This window comes from Neofelis nebulosa, chromosome 7, assembly GCF_028018385.1.
Source record: "Neofelis nebulosa isolate mNeoNeb1 chromosome 7, mNeoNeb1.pri, whole genome shotgun sequence".
Lineage (NCBI taxonomy): Eukaryota > Metazoa > Chordata > Mammalia > Carnivora > Felidae > Neofelis > Neofelis nebulosa.
The window spans coordinates 141,839,122-141,862,734 of record NC_080788.1 but is presented as its reverse complement, the minus strand read 5'-3'; positions in this window follow the sequence as shown (position 1 = coordinate 141,862,734).

Sequence of the window (23,613 nt, the reverse complement as noted above, 5' to 3'; positions counted from 1 at the left end):
CAGGCCTTCTTGATCAAGCAGCCACTCCTCCCTTGTCACTGTGTTTGATTACCCTGTTTTATTTCCTCTACTTGTCTCCTTAATGCTTAAGTCAAATACGACTCTCTGACCCACTAGACTGTCACGTTTTGAGGGCAGTGGTATGTGCCATGGCTATTCTTTGCCACACGATAACTCATGTGCAACAGAGTGGCTGGGGCATAGTAGACCCTAAATATTTGTTGACTGAATATGTAAATGCTCAGATGCATTCTGTTTAAGGATGTGTTTACGAGTAGCCTAAAATAATCGTAATTTCCAGTTTGGGGATTATATTTGTCTTTAAACTAAGTAAAACATACATTTGCTCAAATGAGACTCATTTCTTACAGAAATATTTTTGAAGGGAGAGATTCTGATTTTCCACCTCTATTTAAATGCCAAGAGTGCTGAGCAAACTTACTTCGTCACCCAATATTAATCACTCTTACGAATTACTTATTTTTAATTAAGTGCTTGGTTATTAAACAATAAAATCTATTCAGCGCATGGAGAATTTGTTACTCTCTGCTCTGAGTTCTCAGAGTCTGACCAGGTGAGAAGGATTTGTATCATGGACGTCTCTAAGTCCCATGCTAGGGATTTCTTCTGTTCATCCATTTTTCTTGGCTTCTGTTGTGCACACTATACATCCCCCTGAAGGGTACCCGTGCACGGTGAGCAGATTGGCGCTATCGGGAAGAGAGAAACCTGTATATCCTTAGAATTTCCTAAACATATCTCTGGATGTGATACTGTCCTCTTGATATCTTACATCTTGCTACGTGAGGCCCAGCACCGTGGGTATGACGAATCCAGGTTCTACGCCAGGTACGACGAATCAGTGTGTTGATTTTAACAAGATCCCCATGGGATTCATATGCACCTCAAAGTTCGAAAAGCACTGCCTCAGACAACAGAGAGACCATGCCACCCTATGCGATCTTCCCACGGAAACTTTGCAGTTGGCATTATCACCCCATTTTCGAGACGAGAGAACGAGGGTCCAGAACGCCTGCATGATTCGCTCAATTTCTTATGTCTGTAGTAAGCAGCAGATACAAGATGAGAAGACCCCACGTTTCTGTCTTCTAGTCCTTTCATTAGAATGCGGTGCAAGAATATCAGATCAGAATGTCGTAGCACAGGGAAAGTATTGAATTTTCAGATTCCAGAATAAAAATGTCATCACGGATCAGAACAAGGAATGGCCAATCTGAAAAAATAAAAAATGACTACATTGGGGATTTTTATCCCCCTAACTCCATCCCTGCAGCTCTGTCCTCCTACACACTTACAGGTGGTATTGCCTGGTCGTTGATGCATGCACACTGCCCCCAGAGAGCGCTGAATCATACTCCAAGATGTCTCCAACACCGAGATGATCAGACTGTGTAATCTTTGCTCATCTAACACAGGATAAACGGTCTCTCGTGTTGTTTAATTTGCATTTCCTGGTTGTTAATAGAAGGTGAGCTTCCTTTCGTAAATGTGCAGTCGTTTGAATTTCCTCTTCTGCTCTTAACTTATTTTCCTTTCCATGGTTTGACTTTTCAGCTTTCATTTTTGTACTGTTTTCTAGGTGGCAAATGTTGTCTAGTGTTGATTGTATCTCACGCTCTGTTCATTACGATTTTTGGCATAAAATTTCTTTTCAGGATTTTTTTTCCCATAATTGAATCGCAAGTTTTAAGAGTCTTGTTTTACTTGGTTGTGCATTTTGTTTAAGAAAGTCTTAATTACAAAGTCACGAAACATTCTCCTATTAGACTTTCAGGTATATTTTTTAACGATTGGGTATTTATTCCTTCTGGAATTTATTTTTTTCTCTGGTAGGAAGCAGAGTACTAATTATGTTGTACTTTTTTGTTTCCTTTATAATGGGCAACCATTCCCCCCAAGCCATACATTAAATTGCTGGTTGTTTCCCCTGCTGTATTAATTAGGGGTTAAATGTTAACTGTTGTAATAATCCTTGTTCCTCTTTGACTTACGAAACTCAGGTTCTACTCACAATTCAACATAGGTCAGCTTGCTCACCCTGGAAGCTCTTCCCTATGCAAAGTCACAGAGATCTGGTTCATTCCATTTTGAGCTTCCACCAGCTGGGAGTCCTTCCCTTCCCATCCTATAGGGTAAGGCAAATGTGAATAACCACTTGGGACATTTTAGGGACCAGACCTGCAAAGGCCATATTCCACTTTCATCTATATTCCATTAACTCATTCTGGGACACAAGGGGTAATGGAGAATGCTGACTTCCCGGGTGACCAGGAGAAAAGTAAATGATTTGGCAAATATCTGGCAGTGTTCCTGCCACATACCCCAATCCATCATCCTTCCTCCATCACACGCTCAGTTCCACGGAGGCAACTGTGTGTTTCCACACTCATAGTTATGTCCGATGATCTGTTTTGCGTTTATCATTTTAATTTCCATAACTTATAATACATCTTGATATCTTGTAGAGAAATTCGCCCATACTTAAAATTTATTTTTAGTTCCTGAATTTATGTGATCTGTTTTGCACATTTGCTTATCCGTATGAAGTTTTAAATCAAGATCCTGAAAAATGCAACTAGGCTTGCATTCAACGATAAATGTATAGATTAAGTGGGTGACAACTGACACATTTCAATATCGAATCTTCCGTATTCAGTGCCACGATTTTGACGGTGGTTACTCAGTTTTGTGCATTTTCTTAAAGCTTACCGATTTATACTCTTAAATGGTGAATTTTAATAAAGCTGACCAAAAATCCTAGGGCAGTTGAACACTCAGCTCACTTAATTTTTATGTTTTTAAGATTTTAATTTTAAGTAACCTCTACACCCACCATGGGGCTCAAACTCACGAGCCCGAGATCAAGAGTTGCATGCTCCGACGACTGAGCCAGCCGGCCTCCCCTCAGCTCATTTATTTTCAGTCTTCCTTGTTTTCTAATAAATGCTTTATGGTATACATTTCCATCTGAACACCACGTTAGCTGAGTCCCTCCAACCCTTTCTTTGTGAAAACATGCAAACATACCAATAGTTGGTGATAGTTCAATGAACTTTTGATGCCCCCACAGCCAGATTCAATAGTTATCAAAATTTTACCACATTTACTTCATCGAGTCCTCTGTGCTTGGCTTAACTGAAGTGATCTAAAGCAACCCCCTGACATATCCTTTTACTTCTATGTAATTCATTACACATTTCTTAAAAAAAAAACAAAATGAGGAATCCTTTAAAAATTTTTTTTAATGTTTTTATTTATTTTTGAGAGAGAGAGAGAGCAAATGGGAGAGGGGCAAAGAGGCGGGGGGAGACACAGAATCTGTTTATTTATTTTGAAAGAGAGGGAGGGACAGAGCATGGGCAGGCGAGGGGCAGAGAGAGAGGGAGACACAGAATGCAAAGCAGGTTCCAAGCTCTGAGCTGTCAGCACAGAGCCTGATGCGGGGCTCCAACTCATGGACCGTGAGGTCATGACCTAAGTCAAACATGCTTAACCGACTGAGCCACCCAGTTGCCCCTAATTTTTTTTTTTTTTTTTTTGTAAAATGTACAGACTGGTGACCAGTGCAGCTGAGTAAAGCCCCTGCCTGGTGGGCTTCTGCTCTCCTGTTCCCATCAGGTAATTAAGTGTAGGTAAGACAAATATAAAAGAATGAAAGCATTTATAAAGTAGGAGGAAGATCCTACATTCAGCTTTATTGTCAAATTAATTTTTCCCTCTACTTAAAAGAAATTAAAGTAAAAAAAAAATACTGGCAATGAAAAGTAGGTGTGATTTGTGCAAGAAATAACATACAGAAATCTGTTCAGCCAAGGCATACACAACATAAAAAAACCTCAACCCAAAGAGTTGACAAATGAATCTTTTTTAGGTAACGTTGTTAAGTGAAAATAAACTTGTTTTAAATAAAAGGAAAACCTTGTGGTATTGTCACATTATTGTTCATCCCTTTTGATTTGCCTATAGGTCTTAAATCTGTAGATACGAAAGCTTCCGCCAGATTTTTCTTTTGTTTCTGCCAATAATTATAATGTATCACCTATTTCCTTTGTCCTCTGTTATTTCCTGTCTTCTGCTATTTCACTTCATGACTTGTTTTTAGACCATACTCATTTCGATTTTTTGTTTGTTTGTTTGTTTGTTTGTGAGATTCTGGGGGTAGTGTATTCTGTAAGACCTCATATGCGAGATAAATGACTCCAGACCACCTTCATTTCCATGGCTAAATGTGGGCTCCCTCGCTCTGTGTGTGCATCCTAATGGAGAAACTCACATTTGTTTAAATAACCCTGTGCTCCCAGCACCTACGGATCCCTTCCCTCTGCCTTGAAAAGAACGGATGGGGTGCCCGGGTGACTCAGTTGGTTAAACATCTGATTTTGACTCAGGTCATGATCTCGCGGTCTGTGAGTTCAAGCCCCACATCGGGCTCTGTGCCTGGCCCCTGCTTCAAATTCTGTGTTTCCTTCTTTCTCTGCCCCTCCCCTGCTCACGCTCTGTCTCTCTCTCTCTCTCTCTCAAAAATTAAAAAATTAAAAAATTAAAAAATCAAAAAATTTAAAAAATCAAAAAAAAAAAAATCAAAGCATGGAAATCCCTAAGCCACCCACAAACGGACAAAAAGCACTGTCACCTCAGAGGAGTCTTGCTATAAAGGAGGACATTGTACATATGCAAGTGACTACATACTTGCCTTAAAATTTACAAGATATAAGATGACAGGATGTGCTCCACTGTCACACCCCCATCCTTTTTTGGATTACAGGAAAAAAACCAAAAACAAACAGTGTCCTATTTTCTGTAGTAAATTATTTTAGAAGTAGAAAAACATGAAACTCAACCATGGGGATTCACCAGAGTACTGTGTGAAGATAATTGTTTTCTGACTCAAAATGCATGCACACAGGTACACAAACTCACTAAAGCAAGCTAATGGTATTTTGCAATTCCTAATTATTTAATAAATGTGAGAGATAATTTCCAACAGAAAAAAAAAAACACAAACAAACCCTTTAAAACTACATGAAAGTGAACTTCAAAAATCGGGGACCAGGAAGGATAAGAAATAAAAAAGATAAAATTCCTAATTTTATTTTCTTGTTTAATGCAAGTAAAAGGAGGATTCATGGAGTTTTGAAAACATTTATGTTACTGGAAAATGAGATTGTTATTTCAGGGCCTGTCACATAACTATTGGTGTATTATTTGGAAGCCTTGAAATCAGAGCCCAATGAAAGCATAAAAGAAGGAAGGAAGGAAGGAAGGAAGGAAGGAAGGAAGGAAGGAAGGAAGGAAGCAGGGAAGAAGGGAGGAAGAAGGAAAGAGGGAGGATGGACGAAGGAAGGAGTAAGGAAGGAGAGAAGGGAGGAGGGAAGAGGATAGGAAGGAGGGAAGAAAGGAAGGAAAGGTGGGATTTAGAACATTAAATAAATGAAGAAGAAATACAATCATCCCATCAGTCATTGCAGAGGAGACTTTGACTTACATTTTCCCACTGAGTTATTTTAAAAAGAAAGGCACAAACACAGCCAACAGAAGGGAGTTCATTTCCTTTTACAATTTTTCTTCTTAATCTTTAGCGTTCTGACCCTATTGTCTTTCATTTTATTGCAGATTGTGCCTTCAAACGATCACCACTGAGGTAAACACAATAAAGCTACCCAGATGTGTCCACCTCCTAATTCCTGAAGCTCGTAAGTAAAAATGTCACCTTACATAGGAAAAGGAACAGCGCAGATGTGATTAAATTAGGAAACTCAGATGGGGAGATTACCTTTTATTATCCAGTAGGTCCGGTGTAATCACAGCAGTCCTTACAAGAGAGGTGGTGAGACATTGGAAGCAGGGGTCAGAGGTCAAAGCGATGCCATTTCCGGAAGTGGACCTTGCATGAAGGAATGGGCGGCCTCTAGAAGTCGGAAAGGTCAAGGGGATGGATTGTGCAATAGAGCCTCCAGAATTAATGTGGTCCTGTGACACCATGATTTTAAGACTTGCGACCTCCAGAAATGTAAGAGAATAAATTTGCATTGTTGTAGGCCACTAAGTTTGCAGGGATTTGTTAGCGGCCACAGGAAGCTCATGCCACCCCATCACGTTCGCACTAGAACCAGGGACTTCCTCCCTGGCTTTTCTCTCCAACCTCTTAGAATTTATCCATGACGTTTGTGAGGCCCCTGACTCAAGGAGCCTCTCTGTAGATACCCAAGTTTCCTTGTCTAGTGAACCAGACTGTTCATTTTTCATACAAGGCCAATCTTTGTAAATAGCAAATTGTTTGAGTCAAGCTGCAGCCCAAACGCCTCTCAGAGCAGAGTGAGTACTCTCTCCTGTCTCCGCCTGCCATCCCATTTCCCAGGAGGGGCAACTGGACAATTTTCCTAACACAAACCTGGTGGCTTATGCCCCTCCCTAGCACTCTCGGGTAGATTGAGCGACATCACAGGTCTTGGAATTTTGCATATTATATCTAATCGGTCCTCGCAAAACCCTTGAGCAGAAAATCTTATTTTAGTGTTACACATGAGGAAAATAAGGCTCAGACAGACTTGCCTAAAGTTTTCTACCTTGTATCACAAGCAAAATTAAGAAAAAAAAAAAAGTTCCTGTAAGTATGGAACATGGAACTGGGTCTGGCTGATCCTGCAGTTCCTTTCCCGCCTCTGCACCATGGAGATGCTCTTAGATACTTTCACTGGATGGTTTTCAATCTTCCACGCACCTTAGAGTCACCTGGGGAAACCAGTGAACAAACAAAAACACACACAAAGTCTGGACGCAGTGGCTGAGTTTGTCATCAACTTGGTCTGCGGTGGGGTACTGGCCTCAGTGTTCTTGAAAGTCACAATGCCCTGTGTAACCAAGGTTGAGCACTACTGCTTGGCTGGAGTTGCCCTGCCTTAGCCTAGCCATGGGGCAGAGCAAGGGTGACATTCTCCACCACGTGGACCCCAGTCATGTCCCCGGTGAATGCTGACCACCACCCAGCTTCCTGTCCTCACCTGTGGCTTCTAATTTCAGCGCGGCATGGGTTTTGTTCCATTTCCTTCGTGTCGGCAATTCATGTTGTCCCTCGATTGACAAGGGATCTCGGCGTCCTTTTGAGGCAGCATTTAGGAATTCCTTGGGGGTAAGGCTGTGATGTGTCTCCCAACCACACGTACCGTGACTGTGGGTGAGAAGCCCTCCCCTCCCCCAGTCCCCAGGGTCTGTTTTCATCTCTTGATCAGCTTTCTGTTGGGGACATGAAAGTGGACAGATGTAAACGCTGAAGTGCCTACAAATATCCTCTACTATTCTTGTAACCCACACAGTGATGAGTACACCCTAATTGTTCATGGACAGGGGACATCATCAGGTTTGGAACATGAACCTCAGTATGTGACAGAGCCCAGACTTTGAGGCAAGTGTATTGGTCAAAGTTGAATACTCACGTACCATTAACGTCTCTTATAAATTACTTGTCTAATTAAGTGCCTGCTTATTAAAGATGCAATCTGTCACCGCATGGGTGTTACCCGGCTGCCTTCCCGTTTCTTCTTTGCTTTGTCCAGATGTTGTTTACTGAAATGTATTTCTTCAAAATTCTACTTTTCTGTCCCATCCCTTAAGCTGACCCAGCCGGCTGAGGACCACTCAGTGCATAACCATAGTTGGGGGGCTTCAGTAGAAGGCCCTGTTTGCTTTTTTAGGCTGGATGAGACCATCGCCATTAATCTCTAGCCACGGAAGGATATCTCTTTATATCAATGGACCTGTCTGTTCTCTGTCTGGACAAAAGATAAATGAAAAAACTGCTAGTCTTTGGGGTAAGTGGTTCTCCATCCTCTGGCACGAAACCAAAGGTGTGCAATGATCATTATTAAACATGAAAATGATGGGTTATAACTAGCACCCTATTTGCACTGGGCATGCATCGTTCACTCGTGGAGGCCTATTATGTGTAAGAAGTTTAAAATACAAGAGTAATAAAAACAATTCCCATCAAGTACTCAATTTTCTTGCAATCTGTGAAGAGGGATCTGGTTATGGTCCCCTAAAAGGCTTACAATTGGGCCTTTGTGTCCACCCCCATTCTAATTCCCGCTCCACACAGGGCCGTTCTTTTTAAACACGGCTCCGTGCAATCAACAAACAGAAGTACCTTGTCTTACGTCTTCTGCCCACGTGGCTCTTTCTCTTCCTTCCTTTCTCTCTCAGATCTGTCAGCCCTTGAAATGTAAGCGTGCCATTTTTCCTCTTAGCTGGAAAAGACTCTTCCTGAAGGGAGGAGGAAACTGGGGGACTAGTCACTGGATTCTGCATCAGACAGTAATTGCAAAAGGGTGATATCCGTGACCTGTCTCCATTTGTCATATCTACCCTTTAAAATAACTGTAAGATATTACTTATTTAGCATTTACTTTAAGATAGCGAGCACGTGATCTTTGATGCTAAATGTTCCCAGCAAATCTGACCAGGTCCCTCTAGGCTCACGTTACAGTGTCGAAGACTCTACTGCGTGCAAATCAACGGATTTGCCCAAAGCCACACTGCCGGCCCTTCATGTCAGCTAAAGTTGGCATGCTTAAGGGCTCCGCTAGCCTTTCAAGGGAGTACCACTTGCCCCAAATAGTGTTCAGTAAAAGAGGGACCTGCAAATGGTGTCGGACTCCCTCAGCCGGAGAACAATGGGGTTAGATGTACCTTTAGATGAAAAGGTCTTGTACCTTTTTCCTTCTTTCTTTTCTTTCTTTCTTTCTTTCTTTCTTTCTTTCTTTCTTTCTTTCTTTCTCTTTCTTTCTCTTTCTTTCTTTCTTTCTTTTTTCTCCTTCTTGCTTTCTTTCTTCCCTCCTTCCTTTCTTTTCTTTCTTTCTTTCTTTCTTTCTTTCTTTCTTTCTTTCTCCTTCTTGCTTTCTTTCTTCCCTCCTTCCTTTCTTCTCTTTCTTTTTCTTTCTTTCTTTCTTTCTTTCTTTCTTTCTTTCTTTCTTTCTTTCTTTCTTTCTTTCTTTCTTTCTTTCTCCTTCTTGCTTTCTTTCTTCCTTCCTTCCTTTCTTCTCTTTCTTTCTTCTTTCTTTCTTTCTTTCTTTCTTTCTTTCTTTCTTTCTTTCTTTCTCCTTCTTGCTTTCTTTCTTCCCTCCTTCCTCCTTCCTTCCTTTCTTCTCTTTCTTTCTTTCTTCTTCCCTCTTTCTTTCTCTCATTCTTTCTCTCTCTCTCTCTCTCTCGCTTTTTTTTTTTTTTTTTTTTACCAGTGAATAGTTTTACCTACCCTTGGCAGAGATTAACTGGATACTTTCTACTTTCTAGGAACCGGGCAGTGTCCTTGTTTGCAAGCTGGGATTTGAGGCCATAAGAAGATGCTGACACTCAAAGGTAGACACCTCCGGGCTCATTTCCTTCCTCTGCGGCTCCGTGAGTCTGTCCCCTCTCCCTTCTGAGGGTCAGGCTCCACCTTTGTAGACACTACACAACTACACGTACTGCAAAAATGTCCTGGTCACGTCCTGGGATTTCTACAACTGGACAGGATGGTAATGAAGTGTTGCCCCAAGAAATCTCAGTCACAAACACGATCCTAAAACTGTGATCCAACAGCAAAACAAGGGCCGGTGACCAATTCATGGAACTTCTTGGGCATCTGAAGTTTCTTCCCTTCTTCTTGTTCTATCAATCTGTTCCTTCCGAACTGGACAATGACTTGTCCAAGGCCAATGGACAAGTTGTAGCACAACTGGACCCAAATCCAGTCCATCTAATGCTTAACCTCCCACTCTGTGCCATGGGGCTAAATATTCTGCCTCACTCCCTAGTGTGATTGCCACTCTATCACATGCATAGAAGACTTTCACAAAGGGTCCAGAGGCACAGTGGGCTCTGCTAGAGATATGCAACCTACCCACAGACCACCCAAGAGCTCAGCAAACCCAGTCACACTGGATCCAAGAAAAGATTCAGTACGTACTCTCATTAGACCCACTGGGTCACGTACACACCTCCAGCCCCAGGTTGAATTTTTCTAGAACTCTGGGATTTCTCAACTGGTGGTAAGTCCCAAGCCAATGTGGAGACCCAAGTGAAAAATGATCATATGGCCGAAATGCACATCACATGGCTTAGGAGGGAGAAGCATCCCATCTGTAGAGTTTCCTGTGGCTCGTGACAGTTTCAAGCGCACATGTTTCTTTCCAGTGGAATTTAAGGTCTAGTCAAGGAAACAGAACCCACGTTAGACATCTCACAAGGATGATGTTTAATATGCCAGTTTGTAGCACACGTGATGGGCAGCGGAGAAGGCCTTTTAGACAAAGGGGACCCACAGCAGGGGCTGCCCAGCGAAGGCCACCCACTGGAACCAGAACCGGCAGGAGACACACAAATGCTGGAGATGTCGAGGGACGGGTCGGGGAGATGTGCTCTCCCTCCTCCCATCCTCTCGCCCTCTGATCTTCCAACAGTGTCTCCCAACAGACCGAGTGGGCAGGGAAGCCAGAGGGCAGGTGAGGCAGGAAAACAGACCAGGCCAGCCTAGGAAGGGGTGGTCTGAGAGAAGGTGGCCGTTCTTCTGTTAGTTCTCTTCCGGTCTGGGAGGGAGGAATAATGGTGGGTAGTCAGGGTGTGTATTTTAGCCGCTTTCCTCCTTTGATGTTCAATGAAATAAATTGAAGAAACTGGAGCCAGGATGGCCTTTATTTTCTATGTAAGTGGAGATAATGCAGATGAAAACAAGATCCACTTTCTGCAGGGTTACGCCGAGAGAGGGACCGTGCTAAACACACTTTACTGATCTCTCATTAATCAGCTCAACAACCCTAGGAAGGCAGCTTTATTACCTCCATTTTACTAATGAACAAATAAAAAGCAGCCGTGGAAGGGCAGTCAACTTGCCCTGGGTCACACAGCTTCTTTGTGGAAGACGGGGTGAGGGTTGGGACCCACCTCTGAGCCTCAAGCCTGTGTTCTTTCTACATCAACCAAAACTTCCGACAGCAGCACAGAAGAGGGAGCGAGCCCCAGCGAGGTCTTGTTTGCCGGCTCCCTATTTATCTGCTTTAGCATTAACTGAACTAACGAAGGAGAGAGAAAAAAGAAGAAAGGGAAAGGACACGCCAACCAGCCAGGCTGTGGATTCTGATTTAGGATAAGAGGTAATTTCAGCCAAAGGTACAAAGGACAGTTGCCTCCTGTTCCGGCACGATGGTTCGGAGAAGTCACAGCGATCCTTGTGTCCTCGTCGTCGGTTTCTGGATGTCACCGTCAGGCTTGAATCCCCTGCCTTCCCCTGTCCGCTGCCTTCTGAGGGCTGTGTGTTCCCTCTTTCCTTCCTCGGGAACCTGGGTCCCCTCCTAGAACATCTCTGAACCACTTGCCTGTTGCGGAGAACAAAGCAGGCATGGTTTCAAGATGCTGTGTTTCAGTGTCACAGGCATAATTGCTGAAACCAAATGGAAACCAAAAAAGTGACGTTCATGTGAGGCACCCGAGGCACCCAGGCTTCTTTCTGAGAGTCTCTGAATGGATTCCGCTGCAACCGGGTGGGAGCAAAGGGTTTTTATTTTTACTTTTCCAAATGATCCTCAGGCTGGGGGGGGGGGGGGGAGGGGGGGGCGTGTACCATGGAGAGGAGGGGGAGGGCAGCCAGGGACCAAAGCTCATGGCCTTGCTCTGCCTCTGACCCTGCCTGGGGGGAGGCTGGGGAGGGGGCTCGGTCATCTTTTGTTCCTGCTTCATTTTCAAAATACATTCTTGCAGCCGCCAGGACTCTAAGGAGTATGACTGAGTGGCTCTTTGAGGCAGGCGGTGGCAGATGGGTAAGTGTGAAAATGTGATCTATCTGGGATCTCACACTATGCAACACGCACAAAACACCGCTGGAATGACAGCTTTCAAGGGGAGAGCTCTCAATTTATGGCCAAATAATTGTGACTAGCATTTGGCCTTTGGAATCGAATGGACAGGAGGTCGAGGAGCTGGGGGAATGACCCTCTTTTGCAGGATTCCCCCCCCCCCCCACTCCAAATCACCTCATCTGTGTTATCTTGAAGAACATAGACAGCAGATAAATTTGTTCCTGTTGATTGTACATTAATATGCGCACAACAGTATTGGGATTAAAAATGTTGGGTGAAGGTCCTTTTACCCCCGAAATGGTATCTATAATCGATACCTGGCTCAGCCTTCCCTTTACAAACAAAACCAGATAAGGAAACAAATACACAAAAGCCAAGCTAACTTGGTTGGAAGAGACACAACTGACTTGAAAGTTGTTAATACAGCAGATATTTCCACAGTATTAAGAAATACAGACCACTGTGCCCTGTATTATTCCGACCCTGAAGGAAATAGATAGGAGGAGGCATGTTTTCCCTTCAAAGGGATCTGAGCTAAACAAAGAGAGCCCTGGGGAATGACCCTGGGTTTTCCTCAGTGCACAGAGATGCCCACAGTGGTCTGAGCCAGGCCAAAAGACCTTGGCCTTTCCCCAGCCAAGGGCACAGCCCCTAGCCCCAGGGAACCCTATTCATATGTATGAGTGGAAGGTACCGACCCCATTCAGAGAAGGTAACGTTTATGCTGGATCTTGATGGACTGATTGAAGTTTGCCAAGTAGGAAAAGATAAAGGCACTTCGAGGTGGGAAACAGGATTGTAAAGGTCAGGAGGCCTGGAAGGCAGAGATAAGCTCATTGTGTCCTTATCCCCTCTGGGCCACCAAAACAGAACTCCAGGGCCTGGCTGGCTTGTGAACAGCGGGTACTTCTTTTTCATGGTCAGGGTGCCAGTCTGGTGTTGCTGGCAGGACCCTCTTCTAAGGGGAAGACTGGTGGCCTCTCCTTGTGTCTTCACTTGGGCAGGAAGGCTCTGGGGGCCCCTCTGTAAGGGCAGCGATCCCATTCAGGAGAGCTCCACCCGTAGGACCTGACCGCCTCCCAAAGGCTCCACCTCCAAAGGCCCTCAGGTGGGAGGTATTTTCAAGGGAAGAATTTTGGAGGGGCAGGAATGTTTGGTCCACACCAATGTGGGTGCAGGAAGAGAGCCGGAAGGTGGGTTCACAGAGAAGGGTAGGAAGTAGATCTACTGAGGGGGCCAGGGTTTCCCCAGAAGGCTCCATTCTCAACATACTTTGTGCAGCAGATACACATCTTTACCCGAACTAAAATCTGAATGGGAACGGTTCAAGCCTGCGCCCTGCATCTCCTTGCAACCCATTAGCAGAGCCGGCCCACAAGTGAAGACCGCAGGGAGCCTCCTTCGGGTCTTCAGTTCTTCTGGAATCTTCACTGCTTGAGAACTGAAAGTAAGCAGGATTTTGAAAATTTTTCTAAATTATTCCTATCTTTATATTTTCATATATTTTTAGAAAATCGTTAATGTTTATTTATTTATTTATTTTATTTTATTTTATTTTTTTAACATTTATTTATTTTTTTTGAGACAGGGAGAGACAGAGCATGAACTGGGGAGGGTCGGAGAGAGGGAGACACAGAATCGGAAGCAGGCTCCCGGCTCCGAGCTGTCAGCACAGAGCCCCATGCGGGGCTCGAACCCATGAACATGAGATTATGAGCTGGGCTGAAGTCAGACACTGAACCAACGGAGCCACCCAGGTGCCCCTCTATATATTATAATATTTTAAACAGGCAAACCTATAGGGGCACCTGGGTGGCTCCATCAGTTAAGCAGCCGACTTTGGCTCAGGTCACGATCTCATGGTCTGTGAGTTCGAGCCCCACATCAGGCTCTATGCAGACAGCTCAGAGCCCAGATCCTGCTTCGGATTCTGTGTCTCCCTTTCTTCCTGCCCTCTCCTGCTCATACTCTTTCTCTCTGTCTTTCAAAAATAAACATATAGGGGCGCCTGGGTGGCGCAGTCGGTTAAGCGTCCGACTTCAGCCAGGTCACGATCTCGCGGTCCGTGAGTTCGAGCCCCGCGTCAGGCTCTGGGCTGATGGCTCGGAGCCTGGAGCCTGCTTCCGATTCTGTGTCTCCCTCTCTCTCTGCCCCTCCCCCGTTCATGCTCTGTCTCTGTCTGTCCCAAAAATAAATAAAAAAAAAAATAAAAAAATAAATAAATAAATAAAAAACGTTGAAAAAAAAATAAATAAACATATATTAAAAATTAAAAAAAAATAAACAGGCGGATCCCACATCCCAGAATCTTGCACTAGGACACGAGAAACCCTTGATTTCTATATGGCAAACCTACTTCCAATATTTTTAATAAAATTTCTTTTAGGACAGTCTTAATACCCCAATAGTTATTAACTCAATTTTTTTTAAAAGTTTATTTATTTATTTTGACAGAGAGAGAGAGAGAGAGAGCAGGGGAGAGGCAGAGAGAGAGGGGGACAGAGGATCCCAAGCAGGCTCTGCTCTGACAGCACAGAGCCCCACAAAATCATGAGCTGAGCTGAAGTCAGACATTCACCCAGCTGAGCCACCCAGGCGCTCCATTAACTCAATTTTATAACTCAGTTTGGCAAGTTGGTTTTTTTTTAAATTTAGTTAAAACTTGAATTATTCCTAGTTCTTGCAACAAGGTTGTTGGTGAGTATCACTTGTCTCATCAGACACCTGAATGAAAAGTGGATCAACAATCTGTCCAAGCTCTTGACTCAAAGTGGATGAATGGAATTGAGGCCCGTCCTTTCCTTTGTCCCGATGTCCCTCCTGGGCCTGAAGCTGGAAGGAAAATGAGATGGCCTGGTTCGGTGAGTGAATAAGCAGGAAGTCTACTAACCCTTTTCCAGTATGCTTCCAGAAGGTTTAATGGGGCCGTGTCCTCACCTGTGTACCTGGCCTGTAAAACCAGGAAGAGAAATAGATTCAAACCTCATCGCAGCTTCCCCGTCCACCCCAGGCACTTTCTGGGCTTCACAAAGGAGCCCTTCTCCAAGGTGATTTGTGGAACCATCACTCCCCCCACCCGCCCCCCGAGCTCACATCTGTAGGGTTAACTTTGGTCGGACTACAAGACAACAGATGACCACAGAAATCGAACTCTCCCAGACTCAGGCTGATGCTGAGTTCCTGCAGCATGAGTCATTCAGGAAAAATTAATAATGGAAATGGCTAATTTATAACTGGGCACATCCAAGAAAAGGGTGCGTGCATGGGGCAGGAATGGATAATGGTGATTTTTCTCATTAACAGTAGAACCTGCTTGAGTGATTAATCTGCCGCACAAATGAGCTGTTCCGAAGTAGCATAAAAGTCACCAAGCTGGGCACTGGAGGAAAAGCTGGGAGGCGGTCTGCACTTGACCACCAGCCCGGGACGTCTTCTGGCACGTCTCTGTCCACCTCTTCCTGCCACACGGTGCGTCCAGGTGCCCGTCTTAACATCAGCTGCTTGAGAGCTGGGCGCTGGGCAAGGGTCTCCTCCTCCTTTATTACCTTCCCTCCTTCTTCTCTCTCCCTGTCTTTCTCTTTACTTCCTATTTTTTCTGCCTCTCTCTCTCCTTGCCCTCCTCCTCCAGCTTTTTTGCTCTGTGTCCTTTCTCTGCTTTTCCAACTTCTGGAATAGTCTCTTATTCTGTCATCTGTCTCTCTTCACTGTTCCTCAGGGTTTCCCTCTTCCTTTCCTTGTCTCCCTCTCCCTCCCTTTCTCCTTCTGACAGTAGCTTCTGTCGGCATGGCAGGACCTGTAGCGCAGAGAGCTTCTCAACCCCTGACGTGCTCAGGCATTATCCTGAGATGCTGGTAAAATGCAGAATCTGCTCCACTAGGTCGGGGCTGGGACCCGGGATTCTGCACTTCTCCAAAGCTCCCAAGTGATGCTGACGCTGAGGGTCCCAAGTACCACGCTGTGAGCACCAAGGATATAGAGCATCTCAATGTCAAGTGCGTCCCTGAGCAGAGCCGGAGACGAGGCCACGAAGGAGGGGAGACTCCCACAGACCCTGGGCCTCAGGGGAGCTGCTGGCTGGGCTGAGGATTCGCTTGTTCTCAGGGCTGGCCGGCTCTACCGAAGTCCACGGGACTGCTAGTCCTTCCTTCTTTGAAGCTGGCGGCTTCCTGACGGGTGTTCGCCTTCAAACCTACAACTCAGGGTGGAGACAGCCCTAGTTTCCAGGTTGAGACAAGATTTGTGGTTACAGAGAACAGACGCCTTAGACTCCGGTCTGGGTTTGAATCTCAGCGCGGATACATCTCGCCTCTTTGAAATTGGACAAGTCACCTAATCCCTTTGAGCCTCGGTCTTTATGTTTACAAAATGGCAAGTGTTCACCTCTCAAGGCAGTTGTGGGAATCCGTGAGTGATCAGAAAGAACCCAGCCCAGGTCCGGCACTAAGTCATGCTTTGTTCCACCCTCTCCTCAAGGCTGTATGTTTCAGACGGGCCGTTCTCGTTTTCAGCACGGGCACCTGTCTTTTCCAGGGTGAGGCGCATGGAGGGATGTGGTACCCGCCTCTTCCAGTTCTGTGGGCAGCACATGCCCCCTGTGCATTCACATTCAGCCCTTCGTGAATCATCCGAACGTGAGGAGCATGGGGCCCAGACAGCGGAAGTGACCTTCCCAGACTCATCCAGGCATCTGTGCCTTGTCAGGCTGGGACGTAAGTCCCTGGCTCCCCAACTGGGAATCTTCCCGTTATGGCCCATGGATGTCCAACTCCAAGCATCCATGGTTTCTTATTGTGACCTTTCCCAACAAAATTTCACGCCTTCACTGCAAAATAAATAAATAAATAAATAATCCACGTCCTGAGCTGCCTCCTCTAGTCCAGCCAAACCAAACTAGGGAGTTAAAGTCCAAATACAATATCACATAGACATATAAAACACCTGACACTCTGATACCCTTTACATACATGGAAATTCCAAATCTTCCAGCAAGGTTCTGTCGGTCTTGTTATTCATGTTGCTGTTATTACAAATAGCTTTCACTCACACTGTTTCGCTCTGCCTCTCTCTCTTTTCCTTTCTTTCCGCACCCCCCCCCCCACCGTATGCCTGTTTAACTCCCTTTCTCCAGATGAAATGACTCGTTCCTTTTAGCCACACTCCTACACTGCCAGATGACATTAGCCAGTTAAGGAAACTGCTAGGCTGTCGGCAGTTTTTAGGGTTTCCAGGGGGAAGGGAGGTGGGTATTTTATTTTTATGTCCAACCCTGTAAGTCATATAGGGACTTTGAATTTTCATGTCTTTCGTTCTTCTCGACACAGCAGAGCATCTGAGTGTGGTCTTGTTTGATTGTCCGAGCAGGACTCCTCTTGTCTAAAAAGCAGAGTGAGGCTGAAAATTGTATCAAGTGTCGATGGGAAGGACAGGCGAAAAGTCAGGGCTTTATCCTGGGCTCAGGCGGGCTGCGTCCATCATTTGTTGGGCGTGATGGGAAAGGCCTTCTTGCCTTCTTCCCTTTGAACTTCACCATCCTCAAACGGAAGACGGAGATAACCCTTGTCTCTAGGATGGCCACGGGGGTTATTTGTCCGTGTGTGTGTGTCATGTGCCTAGCATAGTGTCTGACAGGGATGCTTAATTCTTGCATATACCCTTCCATCCTTCCCCGGCCCTGCGCCCCCATCCACTGCTCAGGCCACTGCTTTCTCTCCTACGGCCTCTGCTCCTCAATCAGTGTGGCATGTTTTCTGAGCTTAGCAAGAGCAAGGTTGGACATATGACCCTGGTCTATGAGTCACACCGACAAAATTCATGCTCATGACCAGATCATTTGGTGCTTTTTTCTTTTTTTTTGCTTTGTTGTTTCATTTTTATGATATCCACCATAAAGCTGAATATGTTTACATTCTGATTTCAGAAGGCAGGAAAGGTAAGATGTTCACTTAAATTTAATTACAGGCCATGGAGTATGATTAAAACAGATGGTTTTAGAAAGTATGTCTTATGTGTTTGTTTTTTTCTTTCTTTCTTTTCTTTTTTTTTTTTTAAGAAAAAAATCAACAATGATTTTGCCAGCCTTCTTTTGCTAAGTCTCTTCTTTCCACTTGGATTTCTTTTTTCTTTTCCTCTCCTCTTTGCTTAATTCCTTTCTGCCTTTCTTTCTTATTTTCTAAAAGGCTCTGGATCCCTGCCAGTTATTATTATAAGCTGAATGCATTGGCTTTGAGCCAAGATGCCAATAGTTAAGCACGGAGCCAAAATGGATGGTTTCTCTCCTATTTCCCCTCACATACTGCCCCCCATTGTAGCTTGTGGGGGGTGGGGGGGGTGGGCAAATGCTTCCGTGCTCCAGATTTCGCAAATATGCTCCGAGAGTTGGGAGAAGAGGACCACAAGGATATAAAAGGCAAGACGATTGTAAGAGGTGAGCGCAAAGGATTTTTAGGGTCTTTTCCTAGGTGTGTGTTATTTTGGGAATCCAGTTAATCATCTTAATCGAGGTCTGACAGAGGCGTAAGGCAGGCCTGCTGTGTGTGGTGGTTTCAATGTGGGACATGCCACCTGAAGACAATCCAATTTCAGGGAGAGGGAGATTGAAATGTCAAGGAAAACACTACCGATCCTTCGCATCCGCTAAATCTTTCAGCCATCATGTCAAAGAAAGGGGCCTTCAGAACAAAAGTCCCGAGAAGGGGTGTGTAAGTTTCCTAGGACTATGGTCACAAATTACCACAAACTTAGCTCGAAAGAGCACACGTCTATTATCTTACAGTTCTGGAGGTCAGGAGTCCTGAAATAAAGGCATTGGCACAGCACCGTTTCTGGGAATCCTGAGGGAGACGATGTCCCTTCCACTTTCGGGCTCCGGGAGGATGTGCATCTTCCTGGCCCTGTGGCCCCTTTCAACAGTGACATTACTCTGACTTGCTTGCCTCCCACATCTCCGTCCCCTCTGCTCCCATGGTCACATCACCTGTCTCTTCTGATACTCTTACTTCCCTACCAAGAACGCTTTTCACTACTTCGGGCTCACTTGGGTAATCCAGAATCTTCTTCCCATTAGAAGATTATTAATCTAGCCACATCTGCAAAGTCACCTTTGCCATGTAAGGTACCATATTCACAGATTTCCATGATGGGACATGAATATCTTTGAGGAGGGCGGTGTGATTCTGTCCACCGGAAGGGAGACTTGTTGATTCTCACTTGTCAGACCCATGGTAACTCATGCAAGGCCCAAAAATGTGAGGTTCCACTTGGCCACTGTCCTGGGGAAGCTACGTTATCCCTCTAATTCGGCCAAAGGACATCCATGTGTACATTCATCGCTGGATCCTTCAGCCCCATGCTCTGTCACTGAAGTCTAGGCTTTCTCTCTGCCTATGGAAGTCCAGGCACAGGCGTATTGGGACTTGGGGGCACTGACCCCAACCCCAACCACACTTGGGTAATGGTCAGGTACATCAGTTGTGGGTACAGCTTGCCTTGACTTCCTTGGTTTCTCCCAGACCTCACTGCTCTATCACTCACTTGGACTCCCCTCGTCCTTTCCCATCCCCCTCTGTCTCCCCAGTGCATGCTAGCACAGGCATTGCAGAATAAGTAGGCACATCCCAATGTTCAGAATGACTTCAGGCCAAAAAATAAAAGTGTCTAGGGACTGATTCCAAACCACACCTGGGCATCCTGAGATTTGCCCTTCCCCATAACACTGCCAATGGGATAAAAGATCAGATAATGAAAAGAACCCTCCAACTCCACTGTTCCCTCACTCTTTCTTCCTTTGCTGTTGTCTTCATTTCCACAGAGGTGGGGTTCTTAAACACAGTTGCTTTTAGTAGAAGATTCACAGAAATCTTAAAATGTTATTATATGAAAATCAGAAGGACAAATCCAGAATATCATATATGCAGGACATTCATACCCAACCCCGTTCAAAACCCATGACATACAGAATCTCAATCATCCTGGAGTTTTCAGCAACACCATTTTTTAAAGGGAGTAGATTAATACAGTAACAACTCAGAAATGGATAGTGAAATCAGGGAAGGAGAAGGAGAAAGGGGGGAGGAGGAGGAAGAGGAAGGAGGAGAGGAAGAAGAAGGGGAGAAGAGAGAGGAAGGAAGAGGAGAAGAAGAAGAAGAAGAAGAAGAGAAAAGGAGAAGAAGAAGGAGGAGGAGAAGGAGGAAGAGGAGGAGGAGGAGGAGGAGGAAAAGGAAGGAGAGGAAGGTAAAGAAGAAACATTAAGTCTTGCAAGAGACAGGAAAGAGTAGGTCTCCAACACCAGGAAACAGGATTACACCTAGCAATGTGTCTGTTTCATATATAAACTCGATATTATGCCTCTGCAGTAACCTTTGCTCGATGCAGATATTAAAACTTCAGAGTTTGAACATGTTTGGTACAACTGAATAAACAAAGAATATTATTTATAATACTCCCCAGAGGAAGGGCTTAATATCTCTTCATTATTCAGGATGTGTGACTTAAATTATCCTCCCAGGTCTCCGAATGAAAAAGATCGCCGGTCTTTCTGACATTCGTGGATGTCAGAATATGTCACTGAAACTACAGCTGACTCACAGAGAAGAGAACAATATGGTTGCTTTTGCGGTGAGGGAAATTTGGGGGTCATTTTCTGGCATCCTCATTTTCTCCATTTTTGTTCACGGTGTCTTCAAAGTGAGCAGCAGAGTGTACCGGGCTCCCTTTAAAGACAACAAAGGAGAAGGGAGTTGAGGTGCTCTTCCAACACTACAGCCGGGCTTGGCGGGGGGTGGGCAGGAGGCACAAAGGTTGGACAGGGAGAGAGTGCAGAAAAGGAAGGAAAGGAAGAACGGAACGAAAGTGGTGCTGGCCTGGAGCCGGGAATCAGCAGGCAGTGAGAAGGCGCTTGGTAAGTACCTGTTGGCCTCCATTTGCCCCTCCTATGCCTCCTCCTGTGTACTGGCTTGTCCTTCATGAGCTGCGGGTGCTTTGTGGTCTGGGACTGCTCTTGATCCCCCGTTCCCTCCAATACAGGGGATGCGCGTGAGGCTCCAGAGAGCTGAAGAAGGAATGAATGGCAAGGATTCCTTGGTAGACACCTGGTATATTTCACAGTGTCTGGCCTGAAACAGGTGAAAAATATCAGCTGCTAACATCCATCCCTGCACAGTTCTGAGGGTGCATTGCTAAGCGGGCAGATTGACAAAATGGGGTTCAGGAGGGATGCAAAATGGCACCTGGGACGTTTCCGGTACGATGCGCTGAACTGACCATCAGGGCGTTCATTACACTCACTTCCTCAGCTCTTAAAGGGAAAACCGGCAGCTGAGATGAAAGCTTCACAATTTGTCAATTGCTCATAATTGATCTAAAATCACTGTGTCTAATCAATGGTAACGGCATGTCCTTTATTCCTCAACATATATAGTCTATCCTTCAGATATCTCCAATCCTTAAATGGAGAGATGCATTCCAAAGTATTTTTCTTTTAGAGAAGGCCTGGGAGGGGTGCCTGGGTGGCTCAGTCGATTGAGGGGCTGACTTCAGCTCAGGTCATCATCGCATGGTTCGTGAGCTCGAGCCCCGCATCGGGCTCTGTGCTGACAGCACAGAGCCTTCTTCGGATCCTCTGTCTCCCTCTCTCTCTGCCCCTGCCCTGCTTGTTCTCTCTCTCTCTCTCTCTCTCAAAAATAAATAAAACACATTTAAAAAAATAAAGAAGGTCTGTGAGGATACATTTCAGGATCGTGTTGGGCTTGAATCTGTCCTCCACCCCACTCACAGCTTCTGTTCATCTTTGTGCATACACATAACCTGTTTTATAAATCTCTGATCCTAAGTCTGTTAAATGGGGCAGGGGTCCTTACTCCCTAGGTTTAATTCCACCTTTTCTTCCAGTGTCTCTGCTGTTACTTTCTTACCTCGCATACATCCATATTTCTTCCACCCTTGGTCTTTTCCTAAAACTTCTGTCTATAGACCAAGAGGAAAATTGGCAAGGAACCCAAAACCTGGAATAAAGACATCCAATTCTAAACCCACCTTGGCCTCCTCACTTCTTTCCCCTGCACCTGGCTTTGCCTTTTGCAAAAATGAGGGGCTCAGAGTAGGTCGGCCCAGGGTCCTTTGCTGCTCTACTGTCACCCTCTTTCTACCAGGGAAAGCTCTGCCAAAAGAGCTTGTTTCTTTCAAGGGTTTCTTATCCAAACTTTTCAACAATTGAATCTTGTCGGTCCCTTTTTTTTTTTAATTTTTTTTTTCAACGTTTTTTATTTATTTTTGGGACAGAGAGAGACAGAGCATGAATGGGGGAGGGGCAGAGAGAGAGGGAGACACAGAATCGGAAACAGGCTCCAGGCTCCGAGCCATCGGCCCAGAGCCCGACGCGGGGCTCGAACTCACGGACTGCGAGATCGTGACCTGGCTGAAGTCGGACGCTTAACCGACTGCGCCACCCAGGTGCCCCTTGTCGGTCCCTTTTTTGGGCAAAATAAATAAATAAATAAACCATGTTTCTTGACACTCAGAAAAAAAGTATTTCAAGAACATACCTGATTATTCCTTTGCCCTCCTGTTGGAATGGCAACCGTTGGAGAAGAAAACAGAAGATTGTAAGGATCCCTTCAGAAGATGGGAATTTAGTTCTTCCCCCTTTATGACACTGAGCAAGTCACGTGACCTTGATGATTTGATTTTTCTCCTCTCCAAAGGTAGAAATAGTGCTTTCTCTGGCCTATGTCAGAGTAGTTTTGGAAGATCCCAAAGGAGGATGTGTATCAAAAGAGTTCGCAGCCCAGAAGTACTTAAGTGACAGTCACTGTCTCCAGTCCGTATCTCTACAGCCCGTGCGTGATTTGGCTACAAGTTTGATTGTTGGAAATCACAGATTGGGTCATACCGTTTCCTGGCTCCCGTCCACCTTCAGGATGGCGGTGGCTACCCGTCCTTCCCCACCTTCATCTCCTACGTCTTCCCCACCCAACAAGGAGCCTGTTCCCCAGCCACAGAGTCATCTTGTGGTCTCAGACAATGTCATGTTCTGTACATCTGCACACCTACACTTTCATATTTTTTCCCTCTGCCTGGAGTCTCCTTTACTACTCTTCCCATCTGGTTAAATACTTCTTTTCCTTTTAGTAACTCGGTTTGTACGAAGACCTCCTCCCCATCTTTTGTGTAAACAACAACAAGACACTACAAATATAGTTGAATTCTCCTGGTCGTCTTCACTGATCTCATTTCCTTTTCTCCCCAAAAGTAAACACTCTTCAACATGGCGATAATCGGTCCCTCGAGTAATGTTTATGAATGCCTAAATATGCGTGTTGCCATAGAAGTTGTGTTGTTAAGCATGCTTTAAAATTTATATGTATGTTATCAGAGTGGAGGCCTAAAGATCAAAATGCTTGAAAACCCAAGTTTTTCTCCATAACGTATTTGGCAGGAAAATGTGTCTTCACCTGAACCCATGAGGTGGCAAAACATGGCCAGAACTGATGTGCAGCTACTCAATATTCATGTTTTTTTTTCCCTACAGAAATATTAGTACGTTTGGTTTTATACTGCTGGCCCAGATTCTGCCTAGGGTGTTATCAAAATACAGATCTATGTCTCTGTGAAATGGAAAAAAAAAAAATTCTAAAACACATCTGGCCCCCAAAGGTTTTGGAAAAGGAATTTGGACTGGGATGTTTTTGTGATCAATCCATGTTGATTCATAAAGCTCTAGTGCATTCATTTTAACAGCTTTAACAGCGTGGTAATATTACACTGTATAATA